Below are 14,414 nucleotides of genomic sequence, written 5' to 3' on the forward strand. Positions count from 1 at the left end.
TAAGATACACTACTCAACAAAAACACAGTTTCTGCCCATCCCTCTCTCCAAAGAAGCTCTCTCCCCAACTTACCCATCTCCTGTGATGTCCCTCGCACTTCCACCAATGAACAGAGCTAACACCTCAGTGGCATTTGATGTACCTTAGAAGCCTCCCAACATGACACAAACAGCCAAATCCACCCTGAGGAAACCGGGAGTCCTAGGAGTTCAGGCTCCGGAAATTCTTCCCCCCTCTGAGCATCAGCGCCGATTGTACGAGGGATTCAACCCTCCTTACATGGCGTTAGTGGAACTACAAACCTATTCACGAGAGTCGCTTTCAATGCTTATTCAAGAGGGTCGAGTCCAATGCAGTCTGACTTATCATCTATCCTTCATCAACCTCAGAAAATCTGACCTACGTGCACCGCGTCGCTGCACTGTTCCCCTCTCTCCACACACACACACACACACACACACACACACACACACACACACACATCCTCCCCTCCGCTCTTTTGCAGATATCACCCTGGTTTCTGCATCCAAGAACAGGCTGCTTGTCTACCTCTGCCAATAGCTTGATCGCACGCAATACTCGGGAAGCCACACCGCGTCGCGTGATAATTATCAATGGTGTGGCCATCGGGATCTCAAAGAAGCGGGCTGGCTGTGGCGGCGTCTCTTTCCTTCCTTGCACCGCTAAGCTTTCGGAACGCTAATCAAACCACCTCCTCCTCCGCATCATCATCATCATCACGTATTTCCCAAGACTACGACCCACTATCTAAGTAAGAAAAAAAAAACTGGTAAGCTACTTTCTTCTCTTCCTCTTCAGTCATGTTTATATTTCATGTAAGTGCCTAGCCTCCAGGAGTCGTTGACACGAGGGGAAAAAAAAGAGAGAATATATATATCTTTATTTTTCATGGAATTAAAAAGCCATTCACATGAACAGAGCGTGACTTGCCTCGTCCTTTCACCTCCCGGACCGGCAGGAAAGTGAAGGCGCTCAGTTAAATGCTCAGGACTCGAGTGCGGGGAAAAAAAAAAAAAATGATTCCTCCTCCTCCTTCTTCCCCCCCGCGCAGCCCGACGCCGACCCACAACTCTCGCGCAATTGCAGAACCTTTTAAAAGCATCGGACTCAAGGGGGCTCTCCAAAGAGGATCGTACACGTAAATAATTTCGCGAGTGAGCAACTTTACTTTTATTATCAATTACGATACGAGAGATGATGAACGAAACACAATAATAGATCTGTAATTAACCGGCATTACACAATCATTACCTCATTACCCAGAAGATAATGACAGCGGACGAAAATGGCAAAACCTGCATTTTTCCTCTTCGACGACGATTGAGGAGATAGTGGTGGTGGTGGTGTTGGTGGTGGTGGTGGTGGTGAAGGAGGTCACCAACACACACACACACACACACACACACACACACACACACATGCACGCACGCGGCTCAGAGTCACCAACGCAAATTAGCCAAGGTCTCAACTGCGGGTACATTTGATCAGATCTTGAGGGCGTCCCGGGAGAAGGAGGCGTGGGGCTGAGGGATCCTCTCATCAGTACCCCCCAAAGTCCCTCATCCCACCTCATGTCCTATCGTCCCTTCCTCTGTTGCACCCCAGGAGGGAGAGGCGAAGGAGGAGGAGGAGGAGGAGGAGGAGGAGGAGGAGGAGAACGAGACATAACCCCTCGCCCGAAGTCGTAAACCGCATGAAAGGAGAGGAAAAGAAGGTAGAGGGAGAGAATATATATATATATATATATATATATATATATATATATATATATATATATATATATATATATATATATATATATATATATATATAAGGTGGCATCCAAAGCAGAAACCAGGTCGGATTCCATCTGCTGGTAGGACAGAACCAGGTCAGGTCACATCGGGCTGACTGACTGGTCGGCTGGGGGGGCGCTGGCTGGTCGGCCGCAAGATATGATCAACAGAGACAACCAGACCTGTCCAATAAATTGGAGGTTAAACGAGTTTGTTGTCCTAGACTCACACCACCGGTGGTTTCCAGGCACACACAGCGCGTCCGCTACCAGCAGATTAAAACTCACTTGGTGCTATGATATACACAGGGATGAGGGGAGGGAGGAGGCAACGATTTGAACGCGCGCTCGCACAAGGAGGCGAATGGTCTCGTATGAATTACAACAGGACGGAGACACTACAGCGTGAGCTACAGCGCGAGGGTAGTGATTCCAGGATGAGCCACAACGGAGACGATGATAATCCTCCGCATCCCACACACACACACACACACACACACACACGGAGACCATAGCTATTCCATCGTGAACCAAAATATATACACCGGCGGTAATGCAGCATTAACACACACACCCCTTCCCCCTCATGCATCCAAAACGAAGAACACCAGACAGTTAAATCAGAAAACAGGAAATTGAATGTGAAACGTCGATATGTAGCTCTTGCAACCGTTGCACTGGAGTAGTGGGTCGTATACCTTGGCCTGAGCCTTGACAAGACCGCAGGAGTACTGCTGCTTGCTTACTCTCATATGTGGTACAACGAAGTTGAGAGGAACGTAGATTACGGCTCAGCTCAAATGGAGGTGTACCGAAGCTTGGCTTTCGTCACGACGAAGGAAATTACGACACAGGAAATACGAAGGAAATACGACACAGGAGCACTGAATCTGAAGTCTCAAAACAGCAGTACACAGCCCCACGAGGAGCACTGAACCTGACGTCTCGAAACCACAGCAGTAACGGGGGACGTAATCTCAACGGGGGTGCTGAAGTGACGAGAGATGACAAGACAGAGGACCGACCCAGTGGAGACCCTGGCATATGACAACACTGGACCGACCCACTTGAAGTCCACCCTTACACACATGACAACACTGGACCGACCCACTTGAAGCCCCCCACACACATGACAACACTGGACCGACCAACTTGAAGCCCCCCACACACATGACAACACTGGACCGACCCACTTGAAGTCCACCCTTACACACATGACAACACTGGACCGACCCACTTGAAGCCCTTTGACACATGACAACACTGGACCGACCCACTTGAAGCCCCCCCTCACACACATGACAACACTGGACCGACCCACTTGCCCTTCCCCCCTCCGCCCCCCCTCACACATGACAATCACACGACCTTACACATGACAGCAGAGGAGGACCCACTCAAAGAAGATGGGACACAGCATCTCTCGCAAGGAGAACTGAGACGACACGTCAAAAAGACATCAGTGGTGGACAAAAAAAAAAAAAAAAGAAAAAGAAAGGGAATCAACCTTTAAGTAATGATGAAGTAAAGGTCAACAGTAAAGCGAGGTGGAGGAGGGGAAAGAAAAACTAACAACAACTCCAACAGGAACTGAAGATCCACTGGAGGTGGTGGAGGTGCTGCAAGGTCGAGGGGGAAATAAAAAGGAGATTGACAGCTAAATAGTGACCTTTAAGGCAAGGCAGAATACAGGTCAAGTATAGCGTGTGTGTGTGTGTGTGTGTGTGTGTGTGTGTGTGTGTGTGTGTGTGTGTGTGTGTGTGTGTGGGTGGGGGGGGGGGGTAGCCTTGTGGGGGTGATATACAGGAGTGATTTCTGTCGCTGTAATCATGTCGTTACACCGAGACAGTCATGACTACCAAGGCTAATGGGTTGTTATGACGTAGACTAACAAATCTCAAAGGTTGTAACGATGGTGATGCCTGGAGTAACAAGTCTGACAGGTTGTTACGACGAGAGACCAAAAGCCTAACAAGTATAACAGGTGGTTACGATGTGTAACCAAAAGACTAACAACTGTAAGAGGTTGTTACGATGTGTAACCAAAAGACTAACAACTGTAACAGGCTGTTACGATGTGTAGCCAAGACTAACAACTGTAACAGGTTGTTACGATGTACAACCAAAAGACTGACAAGTCCAACGGATTGTGACAGAGACGCCAGTTCCAAGAGATTCGCAATAACGAGAAAGCCAGCCAGTCTGCCAGGTTGTTATGACGAGGAAGTAGGACGAACAGGCTTGTTATATCGAAGACGACAGACTGAGGTCAAGGGTCAAGGCAGGGGGGGGGCGCACCTCCCCCTCCCCCACATCATTACCACCGGCCCCAGACACTCGCCTTCTCGTACCTCTCCCTTGAGTATAATTTCTTTTTTTTTTTCTTATGGTTCGCTTCAGAAAAGTCATGGTCGTTAATGCGAAAGTTAATATCATTTTAAACGTGTCCACGAGAGAATCGATATAAGAGAAAAGAGAGAGAGAGAGAGAGAGAGAGAGAGAGAGAGAGAGAGAGAGAGAGAGAGAGAGAGAGAGAGAGAGAGAGAGAGAGTAAAGAAAACGGAGGGGAGGGGGGAGAGTAGTCGTCGTTTTCTGCTTCTTGCAATACGCGAATCATCATGTCTTGGTTGGACGTGTGCGTCTTCTTTTTTCCTTCTTTTTCCCCAACGCCTACATCTTGCTCGTTGACAGCGTAACGATGCCCATTACTGACGAGAGGAGGGTAAGGGAGGAGGGGTGAGGGGGAGGGGTGAGGGGTGAGGGGGAGAGGTTTGGGAGGAGGAGGGAGGAGGGAGGGTTAAATGACGCCAGACCACACCCTCCTCCTCTCACTTGCCTGTGATTTCTTCATCCGTGCACGTAACGACTCTACTTTTACTTACAGACTGGCCACTTAAGGAGATTACGTCTGTCAAATTACTTCAAAGGGTAATCGGAGGCCTGTGTCAGAGTGTGTGGTCTCGCCACGCACACACACACACACACACACAAACACACTTTCATAACATCACTACATCTGTCTCATGCCATCTTCTATATCATCTCTCATCCTCCTTCTGTTCCTCCAGTTTGTCTGTGTCTCATCTCTCTCTCACTCATTTTCTCAACGGCTGACCTATCCCTCCTCCTCTCTGCTTCCGTCCCTTTCACCGGGATTCATCCAGTCCTCCTCTTGGTCTATCCTTTACCCCACCAAAGCTCTCCGTCTATCCCATTTCCTTTTCTCGTTCTCTAACCCCTTTATCCCTCCCTATGATCTTTCCATTCATCCCATTTTGCCCATTCCACTCCTTCACTCCTTACTTTATAACACTTTTCGTATATATTTTCTAAAAATCCCTCTCCTCTTCGTCTATCCTCCCCTTACAGTATCTTGCATCTCTTCCACACATCATCTTCCATCCCTTTTCCACACATTATCTTCCATCCTTCTTTACTGTTCCTTTTCTTTACCTGTTTCTGTCTGTATACCCTTCTAAGAGTCAACCCCCTCCACACCCGCTTTCTCCTCCCTCCCTCCCTCTCCCTGGCGCTATACCCAGCCCTCACCTGACACACGTGACACAGGCTTCAACTAAGGGCGCTACACAGTCCAGGCTTCGCCCACAGCACCAGCAACCACACTCGGCACCAGGATGAGGCTACGGGCACCCGAGAGAGGGGGCACCCATGCACTTGGAGGCATCACCCGTGCCACGCGAAGGATGCCTCACACCATCGTTCCTCTCCCTCCTCTCCATTAAGGCTTCCTGGGCTTCGTCCATGGCACCCTGGCGCTCGACCCTCTTCGCGAGGATTGTCCACAGCGAATCGGGGAAGGGCTTCGTGGCGTCGCCGGAAGCCACTGGCGAGGTGGGGCAACGGCGGGAAATCTTCAGGTGAGGGAGAAAGTGGCTGGTGAAGGGGAAAAAGGTGAGGTGGACTGAGGCTTGGGCCACTGACGTCCGACCTAACCAACCCACACGACACACCCTCCTCGTACACCCCTCACACCCTACACCCTATACCCTACACCCTCTGCCTACCATGCTCTTACTACTGCCGCCGCTGAGGAGAGAGAGAGAGAGAGAGAGAGAGAGAGAGAGAGAGAGAGAGAGAGAGAGAGAGAGAGAGAGAGAGAGAGAGAGAGAGAGAGAGATTCTAGGAGCACTTTCTCTCTCTGGCGTGCTTGGTGTTCCACACACACTCACACACACACCTAACGGTGGGTCAACATCAGGCCCACGTCACCCGCCGGGCAACCCTCCACCCACAGAGGTTTCCAACGACACCCATCTGTTGTGAACACCTACAGGAAATAACGTCAAGTGCTTTCGAAGTAATCTTTGATTTAGGGGAGGTTTCAGTTGAAGTGAAGGGTGGGCAGGCCGCTCCTCCACTGGCCTGTGAGTCCACGTCCTTCCCTCACTCATGGCCCCACACACCCATTGGCCGGTGGGGCCACGCACCTCCCTCGCTCATGGCCCCCACCCGCCAGTGGGTGGGGGTTACGACCACCCCTCGCTCATGTCTCCCACCCACTGGTCGTTGGGGCCACACCCACCAACCCCCCAACTCATGGCCTCGACCACCCACTGGCGGGTGGGGCCACGCCCATCCCTCACTCATGCCCCCCCAACCCAAACACTGGTCAGTGGGGCCACGTCCGCCCCTCACCTGAGCCTCTGGTCTAACAACCCCATCCGTGTGTTCAACTGCCGTGACCTTTGCGCATCGAATGCGGGCGCAGAAGACGGACACACTTGACCACAACAGCGGCGGGAAGTGATTAAAGAAGTGCCCTCCTCCTGTATTACTGCAGAGAAACTTCTATGCAGTGATTAATATCCATTAACTTTAATTAAAGTAATTTACTAACAACTGCAGCAGATAAAAATCTTATATTGCCATTAATAAGTCTTATATATTGCCGAGCGCATCAGTAATTCATATAATATCAGGTACATCGGTTGGTCTTATATTACCAAGTATTAATAAGCCTTATATATTGTCAGGTCCACAAGGAAGTCTTATAAATAACAAGTGCATTATTAAGCCTTTATATTGCTAGGTACATCACCAAGCCTTTTAGATTGCCAAGAGCATTATTAAATCTTATATTTCCCTCGTGTACTGGAGGGTATCATAATGCTAAAGTGCTTTTAAAATGTCATATATATATATATATATATATATATATATATATATATATATATATATATATATATATATATATATATATATATATATATATATATATTGCCAAGTGCTTTAGTAAGTCTTATATAGTGACGGATGCATTTAGCAAGCCTTATTTCAGCCAGAAGGGAGAGAGAGAGAGAGAGAGAGAGAGAGAGAGAGAGAGAGAGAGAGAGAGAGAGAGAGAGAGAGAGAGAGAGAGAGAGAGAGAGAGAGAGGTGGCTAACCTCAATTTACCCGCGTTTTCTACTATTACAGCCATTCCCATTTTCCCATCGAAGCGCCGTTATCATCTGACACCGGAGGAGGCCTGGCCGGCCACAAGGATGGCCCCCACGGCGGGCGTGGTAACATGACACCTTAATGCCACCACCGGCAAACACCTCGGCAGGGGCGGGCGCGGTCCGCTCGCTTGACCAGGGGGGTAACAACACGGACGTCGAGAATCAGCACTGGGGCCGAAGGGAAGGGGGCGCGGGCGGGCGGGCGCGCCTCCAGCCACCGACCCCAAGGTAGATAAGGGACGGTAACCCAGACAAAATTGATCGTGTACCAACCCATGCTCATCCTGTAGGCGGTAGCGCAAAAGGATGACAGAGGTCACCAAAGGGTCTTTCCGTCAGAACCCCAGCGGGTTGATGTTACATAAGATGTTACAGTTCGTATTTCAGTTCGTAACATTACATAGTTACATGTGGTAAGTTTTACCGACTAGATGCATAAAAGTGGATACAAACTTAATTATTCAAGTATTTTTTTTATTAACAATACGCTTTATATATATATATATATATATATATATATATATATATATATATATATATATATATATATATATATATATATATATATATATATACCCTAGCCTGAGCCAGGTACCCAATTTATCGACTAACCCCTAGGGGTGGATGAACAGCTGGGTTGACTGTGGACTCACTGTCGCAACCTTCTTTGCGACACGAATGTCGCAATCTAGGGTAAGCTTCGTACAGACCGAAGTCTGGAAAGTAATGTTTACGACACTCACGATACCGTTTACATGCTAGAGGAGGAGGAGGAGGAAGAGAAGGAGGAGGAGAAGAAAGAGGAAGAGGAGAGGAGGAGGGAGTAACTGCTTATCACGGTCCCTTCTCCACATTCAGAAAGAGCGGGTTCTCTACCACCGCGTCTCCTCCAGGAGCCGTGACGCTCCGCAGGCCGTCCGAGACTTCGAATTACCACAACACCCCACCCCCATTCTTAGTTGGCTCTTGGGTTCCACTAGGGGACACTGCAGGACCGCCTCTCTCTCTGAACCAGTCTGAAGCCGACGCCCTCCTCCTCCTCCTGAAGAAGAATACCGGCGGCCATTTCCCATCGGAATGATCCCTTTGTCCGGCCTTCCAGGGCTTTATCTTCGTTTCCGGCTTAATGTGGCATTCAGTCGGGCAAGCGTTTGACCGGCTAGAAACGGCAAAAAAAAAACGGGCCCTCGCTCTTGAGCCGGCCGGCCGACCGGCCTCCACACAAAGGCTGGCCACACTAGACGTCGTCAGCCCCATTCACTAGGACGACGTAAGGCTACAACGATAACGTTTGAGAGGCTGGCTAGCTGGCCGGCGGGCCAGGTGGAGAGGCAGGCAGGCAGGCAAGGAACTCATGACCCTCCCCCACCTCAGACCACGCACAGTCTCCTGCAGTGCAGTCCACAGCCATCACCACCACCACACCGTAAGATCCTCTCTCTCTCTCTCTCTCTCTCTCTCTCTCTCTCTCTCTCTCTCTCTCTCTCTCTCTCTCTCTCTCTCTCTCGTCGCCGTTACTATACCTTGATGGACAGGCTCTCTCTGTCACTCCACAGATAGATGACAGATATATATATAAACAGTCATATGCCCGGACAGGTCGATAGATATATTTCTTATCTCTTTCCGCAAAAAAAAACTTTTCTTGTTTCCCACCAAGAGTGAGAAAAAGATCCATGATCGAGGCGTTCATCACCCACAGGATGACCCGGAGACCCGTACACACGCCTCAACACCCAGGAGGCCAGGGTTACTCCTGACGGTGGATGAAGAGGACCTGGGGGAACTCCTCACAGTCGTAAGTCTCCTAATCAGTCGAGTGAGTAACCTTGGTACTCGTAATTACACGTGTGTTGGGTGAAGGTCCCTTTTCAGTGGCGACATGTTGTTCCTCGATACAGTTTAACTGGATCAGAAGGGTAATATCGAAGGCACTGAGGGTATCTACACGTCTTTCATCTCCATTTTGATGAAATATATTCTTCTGTGTGTGTGTGTGTGTGTGTGTGTGTGTGTGTGTGTGTGTGTGTGTGTGTACATACACACACTATTCCCGTACGTGCGCTTGCGCAGAAAGTCGTCCAGTTTCACTAATTGCGGAGCCACTGCTGGGGCTGAGTAGCAGCAGCGCTCCCCCGCCGCCGCCGACGAAGCCGCCTTGCCCCAGCATCTAATTACGATGGCAGCAACATTCCATAACGGAACACCCACACACACACACACACACACACACACACACAGAGAAAAAAAGAGGAAGAAATGGTGGCAGACCAAACGCGCAACATTCCCCGACCATCTGCATGTCTCGCCTTCCTCCTGCAGCCTTGCTCTCCTCCGCGGTCCCCCTGGGTCGCTGCGGAACGGCGGTAAGCCATCCCAGACCAGACGACGTCCCCCGTCAGGTGCGCATCAGCACTCACGCGTCAACACCGGTCACATTGTGGCCCCGTAAGGAGAACATTCTCTCTCTCTCTCTCTCTCTCTCTCTCTCTCTCTCTCTCTCTCTCTCTCTCTCTCTCTCTCTCTCTTTTCCGGTTTTTCAAGCATTCCGGCGTGATCCGATCCGGCCCTACACACCGGGTTATAAATACGGCAGTAATTATAGGTGAGTTCCCCGCCAAACACGAACCTATACAAGGCCCCGCTAAAACTATGCAATTTCTGCTCTTTGATGAACGGGCCGTAAGGTCCATTCGATGGTGGCTGGGGCGTGGGCGGTTGTGTGTGTGTGTGTGTGTGTGTGTGTGTGTGTGTGTGTGTGTGTGTCAGCGTTCGTACTGTATACTCACTCTCTCCTCCTCCTCCTCCTCTCTAGGTCCTCCTACAGTTTGTATGGGACGAGGATATAGAGTGTGTGTGAGGGGGCTAACCCGTTGAGGTCACTTTACACATCGTCCAGCGTATGGGCCCCCTCCCTCAGTGGTCGACTCGCCATCACTTCTCCTTGTCTTTGAGGGACCTTAGATTGCATGCTCGAAAGCACCTCAGATGGCCACAACTGTCGAGTCGTAATGCCCCGAGATTATATACGCGATTGTCATTGGTTTCCGGTGATCAGGGCCCCGGATCTGGCGCTTGACTCGGCCAATAACATCATCTGATGGGGTAGTAATGCTGGGCGATCTACGTGGCTCGGGAGACGGAGAGAGAAGGGGTTCTTCTCCTCCTCCTCCTTCTCCTCCTCCTCCTGGCGTCAGGTCGTGATGCCCGTACCGCACTCCACACCTCACTACCACCCTCCCCTTCCTCCCTCCCTCGCTCATTCTTCTTACCTCTTAAACGGGACCCGGAACGGTCGCTCCTTTCTGTACGTGTAAAACGGAACCACAGACATCCGTAATGCGAACCACGGATACCTTTCTTTTCTTTTTTCATTTCCACTGACTGACTTTTAAGAAATCATGGGGGCGAGGGGGAGTTACCTTTTAACTTTGCTTTGATGTACGGCGGTGCTGGATTATCCCCTGTGTCTTCCCGTTCATGAATGTGTTTACATTCTTTGCTGTTGGTAATGTTTACGTGAATCAGAGGTGTTAAGGTACGACTGTTAACTTCCGTCGCACTCCGCCCACTCAATCTGTTTCGAATGTGGGTGGTGGTCTGTTTGGAGTGTGGTTGGTGGTCTATTTGGCGTGTGGTTGGAGTTCTCTCTGGCGTGTGGTTGGTAGTCTATTTGGCGTGTGGTTGGTGGTAGATTTCGGGTGTGGTTGAAGATCTGTCTGGCGTGTGGTTGGCGGTCTGTCTGGTGTGTGGTTGGTGATCTATTTGGCGTGTGGTTGGAGTTATCTCTGGCGTGTGGTTGGTGGTCTATTTGGTGTGTAGTTGGTAGTCTATTTGGCGTGTGGTTGGTGGTCTATTTCGGGTGTGGTTGGAGGTCTGTCTAGCTTGTGGTTGGAGGTCTGTCTGGCGTGTGGTTGGTGGTCTATTTCGGGTGTGGTTGGAGGTCTGTCTAGCTTGTGGTTGGAGGTCTGTCTGGCGTGTGGTTGGTGGTCTATTTCGGATGTGGTTGGAGGTCTGTCTAGCTTGTGGTTGGAGGTCTGTCTGGCGTGTGGTTGGTGGTCTATTTCGGGTGTGGTTGGAGGTCTGTCTGGCTTGTGGATGGAGGTCTGTCTGGCGTGTGGTTGGTGGTCTGTCTGGCGTGTGGTCGGTGGCATGCTTGACGAGAGGATGGTGGCCAAGGTCGTGTAGGTAACAGGTCGATGACCTGAGTAGGATGAGGGTTCACATCGCCTGGTTCGTGACTCGGCTCACCTGCCTCTCTCTCTGAACACTTCATAATGTCCACGGGGCCCCGTCCTCGCCATGCTGAAAGGGTCAAGTCATCGTACCCCAGGGATCGACCCCATGGCGCAGGGGGTCGAGTCATCGTACTCCAACGATCGACCCCATGGCGCAGGGGGTCGAGTCATCGTACTCGAACGATCGACCCCATGGCGCAGGGGGTCGAGTCATCGTACTCCAACGATCGATCCCGTGGCGCAGGGGGTCAAGTCATCGTACTCCAACGATCGACCCCGTGGCGCAGGGGGTCGAGTCATCGTACTCCAACGATCGACCCCATGGTGCAGGGGGTCGAGTCATCGTACTCCAACGATCGACCCCATGACGCAGAGGGTCGAGTCATCGTACTCCAACGATCGACCCCATGGCGCAGGGGGTCGAGTCATCGTACTACAACGATCGATCCCGTGGCGAAGGGGGTCGAGTCATCGTACTCGAACGATCGACCCCATGGCGCAGGGGGTCGAGTCATCGTACTCCAACGATCGATCCCGTGGCGAAGGGGGTCGAGTCATCGTACTCCAACGATCGACCCCATGACGCAGGGGGTCGAGTCACCGTACTCCAACGATCGACCCCATGGCGCAGGGGGGTCGAGTCATCGTACTCCAAGGATCGACCCCTTTGCTCAGGGATCGACCCCGCGGCCAAAAGCGGTCGAGCCATCGTACTTAAAGGACTGTCTCAGTGGTTAAAGGAGACGAATCATTTTATCGATAGGGGTCGTCCCTGTGGCCAAGGGGCACGGATCAACTAGAGGAACCAACCCCGTGTTCAAGGGGACCCGAATCATCTTCCTAAAAGCGATCGTCGCCTCGGCCATAGGGCCGTTTCATCCTGCTCTGAGGGGGCGGTGTGTCCAGTCATCGTACTCAGATGCGACGCTACGCCTCCCGTGGGCATCCTACCGCTGACCGTACGAGAGAGAGAGAGAGAGAGAGAGAGAGAGAGAGAGAGAGAGAGAGAGAGAGAGAGAGAGAGAGAGAGAAACTTCAAGACTACTGAAGGCGACGCGTATACAAATCTTTCTGGGTGGCTGACCACAACGAGGCGTTGGAGGAGATGAAGGCCGGAAGGATCCCCAGGGTGATGAGGGTGGAGGGTGTAAAGTTGAGGGCGACCGACTGAGGGTGAAGGGAGCAGCTGCTGGCGGGTGGCGTGGCCGTATCTGGGTGGATGGTCTCGCCCTACAACGTCAGAGGGCGTCAGTTGATGGTTGCAGACCCCCAGCAGTACCTGGAGATCGCCACAACCCCGCCACACGGCTAATACCACCCTGCACTTACGACCAATAATTACAGCAAGTAGCTACAAAATACAGTCGGCGGGGGTCATTACGACCCGTAGAAACCTCACCACTCCTACGGGCCACGAAAATCGACCAGCGCGTTAATGGGGCCTGCACGCGAACCGGGCATAAGTCTTGGGCACTATATGCCTAGTTCCCGAGGGGGAGGGGGGGGGCAACATGCACCAGCTGCTCATGTGATAACCATCGCACTGATCCCACCAGCGACCGACTCGAGGGCATGAGTTCTAGACCCCACCAAAAGACTGTCCAGGAGTTCCAGGCCCCAGCCCCCCACCGACGGTCCAGGAGTTCCAGACCCCCCACCGACGGTCCAGGAGTTCCAGGCCCCCCACCGACGGTCCAGGAGTTCCAGACCCCCACCGACGGTCCAGGAGTTCCAGGCCCCCCACCGACGGTCCAGGAGTTCCAGACCCCCCACCGACGGTCCAGGAGTTCCAGACCCCCACCGACGGCCCAGGAGTTCCAGACCCTCACCGACGGCCCAGGAGTTCCAGACCCCCACCGTCGGTCCAGGTGTTCCAGGCCCTACCGATGGTCCAGGTGTTCCAGACCCCCCCACAGACGGTCGAGGATTTCCAGACCCCCACCGACGATCCAGGAGTTCCAGACCCCCACCGACGGTCCAGGAGTTCCAGAACCCCCACCGACGGCCCAGGAGTTCCAGACCCCCACCGACGGTCCAGGAGATCCAGGACCCAACCGACGGTCCAGGATCGTCCAGCCCTACAGACCACACACACACGTCTCCGCTGCGCCAGCAAAACGCTGGGCTTATATAGATCAGTGTCTTCCATTAGGGATTCCAGTATACTTATTTAGCGATTGTGTCTGTCATTGCCGAGGGAGTCACATGCCGGTTTCGTACCTACAGCGTCCGGCAACCGGCACCGTACCTGGAACGCCCACCGCCGTATCTCGCTCGCACTGTCCGCTCCAAGCGGCCTCCGAAGCTGCTAAGGTTCAAGGCCGGCCGAAGACGCTAGTAAATTTAATCGCTGGACCTGCGCCTGGAACCGGCCACCAACGCCCTGCATGAACTCAGCCTTGGGATCGATCTCCCCGCGGGAGAGATATACGTTGACTTGAGTCACGTTTTGACGCCCTTGGAATACATGTGGGTCATGTCTCTCCCTTCGAAAGCCCATCGCAGCCCTCCGGTCTTCCTGTGGGCAGGTCTGCAAGTCCATCCCCTCCAGAGAATAACTCCTCAGAAACGCCAGAAGATGTTGTCTATTTTCCACACCGCGCAGCAGACAGCGACGAAACTGGGAGTCCTTTTTCGACGTCCCAAAAAAAAGAAAGAAAAGAAAAAAATAATAATCTTCTATTTTCGAATAGTTGTTCGATTATACATGGGATTGAGTCTCCCTCTTAAGGGATTGAGTCTCCCTTATAAGGGATTGAGTCTCACTCGTAAGGGACTGAGTCTCCCTCTTGGGGAATTGAGTCTCTCTCGTAAGGGACTGAGTCTCCCTCGTAAGGGACTGAGTCTCCCTCTTAAGGGATTGAGTCTCCCTTGTAAGGGATTGAGTCTCCCTCGTAAGGGATTGAGTCTCTCGTAAT

At 51.8% G+C, this 14,414-nt stretch overlaps 1 protein-coding gene across 2 annotated transcripts in view; it reads right to left on the minus strand.

Annotated features, from left to right (window-relative positions):
* The window catches only part of LOC139747104 (cadherin-related tumor suppressor-like), a 372,508-nt gene that overhangs the window by 3,910 nt on the left and 354,184 nt on the right, over positions 1-14,414 (minus strand). The gene's annotated exons all lie outside the window — the stretch shown is intronic.

The sequence above is a fragment of the Panulirus ornatus genome, chromosome 67 (genome assembly GCF_036320965.1).
Source record: "Panulirus ornatus isolate Po-2019 chromosome 67, ASM3632096v1, whole genome shotgun sequence".
Lineage (NCBI taxonomy): Eukaryota > Metazoa > Arthropoda > Malacostraca > Decapoda > Palinuridae > Panulirus > Panulirus ornatus.